Source organism: Nicotiana tomentosiformis, chromosome 5 (genome assembly GCF_000390325.3).
Source record: "Nicotiana tomentosiformis chromosome 5, ASM39032v3, whole genome shotgun sequence".
Classification (NCBI taxonomy): domain Eukaryota; kingdom Viridiplantae; phylum Streptophyta; class Magnoliopsida; order Solanales; family Solanaceae; genus Nicotiana; species Nicotiana tomentosiformis.
Window position 1 is genome coordinate 78,333,611 of NC_090816.1, and position 8,295 is coordinate 78,341,905.

Consider the following 8,295-nt stretch of genomic DNA (forward strand, 5'->3'; position numbering starts at 1 on the left):
TGTGGGCTATAATATTTGTATGGCTATAAAAATTTCTCATTAAGAGTAAAATGGATAAAATAAAGAGTTTAAAGTTAAATTATTTTTAATTGTAAAAATATGTCATTATTTTTAGAACGGACTAATAAAAAAAAAAAAAGTATATGTTAGCAAAAATCAAAACGGAAGAAATAGTACTTTGCGTCCAACCCAACCGGACAAAGCCATGTGTAGTTTAGGATCATGCAACTTCACTTTTAAATGGCAGCTTATTAGAGGTTCGTACATCCCCCAACTTTTGAGTCATTGAAGGTAATCTTTGCCCTTTCCTAAAAGGCGGTCCACTTCAATTATGAGAGCTTAAACTAGCCCCATCAACAAGCAAGGAGTGTGACGGAAACGATGAGAGTCTCACATTTAATTAGAGATTTTGTGTGTAATTTCTTTTTAAAAATCTTTTCTTAGGAAGTGTTTTCTCTTTTTGTAGGTCTTATTAGAAGTGCAAATTTGAATTAATGGGTCAGTAAGCAATATGAATTTGAATTAATCAGTGAGTGAGTTTTTGAACATATGATAAAAAAGAAAGAGAGATCCCGGCCCGCATGTTAGTTGAAACAGGGTCTACCTATCTCCAATAAAATACTACCAAGTAATGATCATATATAGTAGCTTTCCATTTCAATGGTGTAGAAAGCTAAACCAAGGGAAAGGATTCCTGCAGTCCAAGTTAAGCAGTAGTGGTCCTAACAGGAGTGCTTTCCAAAAATGGTTCTTTCTTTTCTTTTACTTCGCATATTAGGGTATATCTTTGAGTGACGGAAATCAAATGATGATTACTTAGTTGATGCTCATAATGTGTCTCTACTTATATGTCTCTATAGCAGTGAAACTTGTGTGGCAGTCGCTTTGACTGACATGTACTAACGATATCGAATTGCCATTGGAGGAAAACAAGTGTTAAAGTACTGAGGTGTGAAGACCAACCCAGATCGGCTTTTTGGATTTTCATGTAAGTTGTTCACTCCTATGTCTCTGTCAGTCATTCAATTCTCAACTCTATTTTTTTTTTTTAATAACTATAGTGTCCCGACTAACTTGCGTATTAATTTCACAGATCACAATAGACTTCCAGCAGCATAACTCTGTCCTACAAAATTTGGACAAAAATATATACATGTCTGTTTACATTCTTGACATATAAGCCAAATTATTTAATTTGTTACTGAAACATATTTGCGATGCGTGCAGCGACCCTCAAGTCATTACTTTCTAAAAGAAACTAATGTCTTTAATTGGGATGGATGACAATGAACTTGAAGTGGATGGAAAAGCTATTGAGATGTGGAAAAGCATGTCAAAGGAGGTACTTCATTTGGATCTATTGATGGTACTATAGCTTTTATTTGTGTTTCTTACTCATTACTGTGCTCTTGTATGAATTAAATATGAAATGTGTTTGAATCACCAGATATTGGGTTCTTCACATTATAAATTTTTATTGTTATTTAATATTTTGCTGGTTTGTTAGACGACTAGATTTTTCTGCTCTTAATTGACTAACTATATGGCATCCATTATTGGATTTTCTGGCGATGAACAACAACAACAACCCAGTATAATCCCACTAGTGTGGTAGTGTGTACGCAGACCTTATCCCTACCATGAGGTAGAGAGGCTGTTTCCAATAGAAACTCGGCATCCTTCCCTCTAAGAACTCCCCACCTTACTCTTGGGGTGACTCGAACTCACAACCTCTTGGTTGGAAGTGGAGGTTGCTTACCATCATATCAACCCCTCTTACCATCTTGGCGATGAACAACTTAATATTATTTGGAGAAATCCAAATTTCAGCCTTGGCGAATATAACCAATGGAAGAGGAGCACTATTGCATTACATCTTTGACGTGACTAATTAATGGCTTCGCACTTAAGTTGTGTGTAAACAAATACTATGTGGGTGCGTCAATATCTGATGTCTTCAATATACATCAGCCTCTATTTGGATCCTATTAACCTATAAGTAAATATGATTATATCTCTTAAAATTTTGTAAGAAAATTTATACATTTTCAGTGACTATCATATTTGACTGAGGGCATTTTTTCTATTAAGCTTAATAAGCTTTATACACCGACGATGTAAAAAAAAAATATATATTTAAATAATCAGATCAATCAATGATGTAATTATATATATATATAAAATCTTTCTGATATATAATAAGTATCTAATATAATAAGTTAAACTCAACTCATTCATTCAAAATCTTTTCACTGTAAGTGCATATAGATTCTCCTAGTTTATGCTCCTTGTGGCTAATATATAACACTTCTTTTCTGAAACAGGAAACTGTGTTCCCATGGATGCCGAGAAAAATCTCTTGAGACAAAAATGGTACGTTCCATGCTCTTCTACTGTCCAACATCTCTGGACTGATACATGGGACCTTCATGATTATGGAAGGCAAGTCAAGATGTGGCTATTGTGAGCAGTACGTAGTTATTCTAGAAGTTAATGGTAATGTATAAATAGTATATTTTGAAAAGTGCATGTTCATTTGATGGACTTCAAGAATCATATGGTTGTATTTTGGAAATGATAGTGGATCATGAATTCATTTCATGGGCAAAAAGAAATACACGTACCTATTTTGGAGATAACAATGGAATTTTATGACATGTTTAAAATTTAAAATCTTCAAAATTTTCAGTATTTTCTTTTTCGAATTCGTACTCAGTCAAATATCACCATTTAAACTAAAATGGAAAGAGCAACAATTAGGTCAACTGACCAAACAAATCCAAAATATTGGATAATGACACTTGGTTTAGTTTCTATATAACTTTTTTTTTTGTTAATATCGAACCAAATCAAATATTAATAGTTTAAATTTAATACGATTCAGGTCAAACCAAATTACATGTTAATGTTCTGTTAGTTTAAAACATTTTTTGATTCGATTGGTTTTTCGAAATTTCTTGGATACAGTGTATATTTTATGGATCAAATTCGTTAACTTGGGCCCATACACGACAAGCCCAAATATCGATTAAGAATTTCTTAAAGTCAAAATGGCATGGCATAGCCATGTTTACGGTTGACTATCCAAAAACAGCCACCATCGCTAATATAATCAATTTCTAGCCATTTTAATTTAAAATATATTAGTAAATGACATAATTTCCCTTGAACTTTTTAACATCCTGTTTAGTTACTTTTCATTTTTTATCGCTCTTCTCTTTCTTTTTACAGTAGTGTACAGATTTCGCTTTCGTGAGAGCACTTTCTTCGAATTTAGTGTGGGTTAGGTCCAATTTTCTTCAAAATTGTCTGGGTGAGTGTTGTGTTTACAATAATGTGCTTGAATTTTCATTGTTATTGTTGTTTCGTTAGTTTTAAGTTTGATTTCCGTACTTTTAGTGTTTAAATATTTGTGGGATTTTAACATTTACGATTTTTTCTTTGTTTAGTAGTTCGTCTTATTTCTGATAATTTTGTCACTTTGTTATTAGTTTTATGTTGTAATGTTGTAATCGTTGCGTAATTTATTTTGATAAGTTGTTCAAATATTTTTCTAGTCTCTGTATATTAATTAGGGTTAATTTTCAAGTATTGTTTTGCTTCAACTGCATTATAGATTTCTCGAGTTCTTGTTAAAACTTGAAATCCAGAATAATGTGCTGGATTTCATATTTAAAAATTTGATTTTTTGTAATAAATTTAGTTTCAATATATTATATTTTTTAATTCTAGACCAGTATTTGTTTATGGAGTTTTATTTTTGTAATAAATTTGGTGTAGTATATTAAACGGGAAATCTGTCTTCTGAAGGCTTGTTTTCCAGTATTTTATATTGGATGATTTTTTATTATGATTTTTGTTTATGGAGTTTTGTAATAAATTTTGTCCAGTATATTATACGGAAAGTCTGTCATCTGAATGTTTGCCCTCCGGTATGTTATACTGGATGATTATTATAATATACTTGAGTTTTATTTAATTCCAGGGCTTTCATCTTCCGTCGGTCCTTATTAGAAGCCAAAGGCTTCAAGTAATTGGGAAGTCACACCATCTTGGAGAGTAAGTGGCACTCATTCGAAACCGAAAGAGTGATGCTACGTTACCATCGGAGTTTCGAATGGATGCTAGGAAAGTGTTCTCAATGTTCCCATGTTCAGGTGACCGAGGGGAACGAACATCTTCCATTTGTTCATGTGGGGCCGGTGGTGAGGCAGGAGCTCATAGTGTTGCAACTGATGTTGAAGTAGGAGTTGGAAGAATATCAGAGGTAGAACTCCTCTGACCTGAAGAAACAACGGGAACCGAGAAAAAAAACTCAACATTTTCAACTATTTCCATTTTCGTGAAGAGTTCTTAAATTTCTCCCGGTTGAGCATCCAGTTGAGGAGGGGGGATTTTTTTCTTCTTCTTTAAAGAGAAACTGTTTCATCATCGTCCTTGTTTTCATCTTCATCGAGGATCATAGTGGTTGGTCTAGTTGGAGTTTCATTATCGAAGGCTTCTCCTGAGTCTCAGCTTTTGAGGTACATCTTCTTTTTGGTTTTTTCTCCTTAGACTATGGACTTAGGGAGGATGGACCTTTACCGGAAGCAAGAGAGGCATCACGAACCCTCTTCCGGTCAATGATGGCTTGAATCTGTTGATGAGCCACCGTTGGGTCAAGAGAAACCTCAACAACGGGGCAGATAGAAGACCCCTTTGGAAGGCCTGTACATTGCAAAAGGGAATCAACAAATTGGTACTAAATCATGTTGGAGATTAAAAAGGAAAAAAATAACTTTTACTTGCGATGGTTCTTGGCCTTCAAGTTAAATTTGGATGAAATTGTTTTCCACTTACGGGAGTCCGGTGTAGAAATATCTAAAATCTTTTGTAACTATTGGGTTAAGTTTCGAACCAATGGTGGAACCCAACGGGTAGCTGAAATAAGAAAAACAAAGATTAGCAAAAGAGGAAATTTTCTTTAACACTATAGAAAAAGGTTATCTGAAAAACTTAGGAGTAAAATATCATGATTCATGGATAGAAGGTGTTGTCGCCGAAAGAATATCCCTGCTGGCAATGACAACAAATATTTCTATCCAACCACGGTCATTATTATCTTCGACACTAGTAGTGACGACATTGTCATTTCGTTTGCTGAGTTTGATCATGCCTTCACGGAAATTCTTTGAGGAGTAAAGGTTGATCAAATGGGCAAGAGTGAGGATTTTTACGGCCCGAGAGAAAATTACACGAAGGCAAGCCACCATATGTCATATTGACGGGCTTACCTGAGTGAAACAGATTTGGTAGTGGTGGCAAAACTCTATAATAATGGGATCAATTTCTTGGTTCATTCTTAAAGTGAAAGGATATGTGTGTAAATACACGAACCCCGGTTTGTTAAAGGTAACTCTTTCCACTTCATTGGAGGTTAAAATTTCAATATATTTTCAGTCACACTCTTCCTTCACAAAAGGAATACTAGGAGGGCGAATGGAAGAAGGATATCTGCTGACAAGCCAATTTTTGTCATTTTTGGGGTTGATAGGTTCCTTTTGTACTTGGAGATCTGCTTCAGAATTTAGTTGAGATGGGATGATTGTATTGTTTCTGGGGACAGAAGTAGTAGAAGACATGGTGATAGAAAATCTGAGTAAGAAAAAATTACTGAAAAAGAGGAATTTACAGAAAAGCTCTAAGGAAATTCGAAGAAGAAGAGTTTGTAAAAGAGAACGGTAAAAGTGATGAGAAGTGGAGAAGTTTATAGGCGGCAAAATTCATGGTCATCATTACCTGAAAAACTAGCGAAAATATTTTTCGAACCACGGGATAACACGTGTTCGGCTCATTAAATGCAGGTAGACGTGCATCCTTTCAAGTGTCAGAATTTATTGAGGAATTTTTCCGCCAAGAAAAGAGGTCTAATCTACATACCGGTAACATAAAATTTTGTCACCGGAAAGTAGGGAGACTATATGTATGGGATAAATTGATGAACGACAGGTGGAAGATCGACGAGTTGACATGTGGAAGAAAAGACAAGTAAGATATGAGTCAGCAAATAGCTAGCAACTGTTACGAACATGTGACCTGTGCTGAATATGTTTTGAAGGCACTGGAAGCGAGGACAAAGATCTGAAAGGAAGATATCGGTTGGAAAAGATAGTATCCAATGAGCACCCGTTACAAAGAATCTTTGCAATAATACCCAACCGTTATGCATCCATGAAGAAAGATTTGATTCATATTAAAGAACTTGATTTGGGGATCTTGTCTCTCTGAATTGAGCTATAAATAGAAGAATTTATATTCATAGGAGGACACGTAAAATCATCTATACACAAAAGGCAAAATCTGCTCTCATTCAATCAACAACATTCTTTCTTTCTATTTTAAATATTGTTCTCATTCTTGCTTTTGGAGAAGCTCTTCCATTAGTTAGACTTGTATTTTCTTTAAGTTTATTTAATTAGTTTATCTATGTCCTTAGTTATTTATATTTTTGGATCAAATTAATTCACGTGTCTATAAACCACGTTACAAATTTAACTTTATCATCTTACGGGTAAATATAGACAATAATGAGACACATAACAAATGCAACTTATTTGGCGTTGAAGCATAATTGTTATTATTTTTGTATCAGATCCGTATTCAATTAATATCGTCAATAAGAAGGAATGAGAGATAATATTAATGAAGCTTTTAAGAAAAAGAAATCGGGAACTCTTTCAAGTCTAATGAATCCAACACCCTTAAAATCAAATTTAACACATCCAAGTCCTGACTCAGGAAGCAGATGACAGTTTAGTAACATACAATAATTCCCAGGCTTAGTTACCGTTAGGAGCCTTAACGAAAGTGTGAAGCTAGCTGTCACAAAAGACGGAGTATTATCAACACTGCACATATGCAGAGACTTGTTTCGAGAGAGGAGTAACAATTAACAAAAGGGGTTATTTTCTTAATTTGCATTTAGCTCGTGAAGATGTTGGCCGAAACAGATTTCTTCAGCTGCTCTTTACTAGCTGATAATGATATTCTTCCCTTTTCCTCTCATCTCATAAGCAATGCTGAAAGAGACGTCACTTACAGGTAGGTTTCTATTTATACTACTTCCTTCTGGTTGTAGAAATTTATTACTCCGTTGGTCCTAATTTATATGATAAAGATACGTTTTTATATTTACAATTAATCTAATCTTAAACTTCTCATATTTATCTGATTTATAGCCACATAAATACCTATGATTTGTTCTAGATAACATATTAAAAATTTCTTTCTTTCTTAAACTTTGTATTCATTCAAAATTTATGGCATAAAATGGGATGGTGAGAGCAGATTAGTAGATTGGAAGGTACAAGAATTACAACACAATGTACAACCAAAATGAAAAAATTATCCTCATTTAACTGCTTCTGGATCGAAAGGCTTTTTGAGTTTCCCGTCTTAATTATACTCTGTTCTTGGAATTGGATTTCTTTTCTTCTAATTTTATGGCGATTTTGATAGTAAAGCGCAAGGTTTCAAGTATTAGAGGGAAAAAAAGAAGACAAACTCTCATGAAATACAGGATATTGTGATAACGATTCTAACAGAATTTGCTTAATTATTCTTGTTTCAGTTGTGGATCGTGTGGATATGAGTTGAACCTCAACTCTTGCAATCGGAATACTACAGTCATTGGATCAAAGTATGGGAAAACAATGAGGAGAGGGGTACTCTCATTTTTATGCATTGATGAGAGCAGATTTACTCAGATAAGTAAAGTTAGATGCATACCTTATTTTAGGTCCAAAAACTCGTGGGGTTTCTTTAAACAACATACTAAACTTTTGTGTCGCAATTGTAGTAGTTACATTGGTATTGCTCATATAGAAAATAATAATACAAGTGCTGCCTCTCTTGCCAGGAAAAATATTAATGTGAAGTCAGATGCAACACCTAATTGGGATGGGCTCTCAGCTTGTAAAACTAATTATGACATCAAGATATGTGCGTTAAGGCCATCTGTTGCTTTTCTTTGACAGAGTCACTCTGCTGCTCAAGTTTCAAAAGATGGACACCTCTTGTTCTTCCTTCTACTATATGATGATTCTTATTCATTGTTTGTTGTAGCTCTCAAAATGTAACTAAGAGTGTTGGAAATTGCTTTACTAAAAATGTTTCTCTAAGTGTTCGGTGTATACGTCAAGTGCGGGTATGGTTTTGTGGTCGTTGATTTTTGTAATTATAATGCTAGCATGTATTGTCATAAAACCAATGCTGTCTTATTATGTTACGTAATTTCTCAGTTTTTGACTACTAAAA

At 34.2% G+C, this 8,295-nt stretch overlaps 2 long non-coding RNA genes across 2 annotated transcripts; both read left to right on the plus strand.

Moving 5' to 3' along the window:
* Nucleotides 1-343: 343 nt before the first annotated feature.
* On the plus strand, nt 344-2,642 carry LOC104101579 (uncharacterized). Its single transcript, XR_687511.3, has 3 exons — nt 344-988; nt 1,228-1,342; nt 2,325-2,642. It is a non-coding gene; the product is annotated as an uncharacterized lncRNA (long non-coding RNA).
* Nucleotides 2,643-6,941: 4,299 nt separating this feature from the next.
* Nucleotides 6,942-8,295, plus strand: LOC104101578 (uncharacterized). The gene is made up of 2 exons (XR_001970293.3): nt 6,942-7,080; nt 7,610-8,295. It is a non-coding gene; the product is annotated as an uncharacterized lncRNA (long non-coding RNA).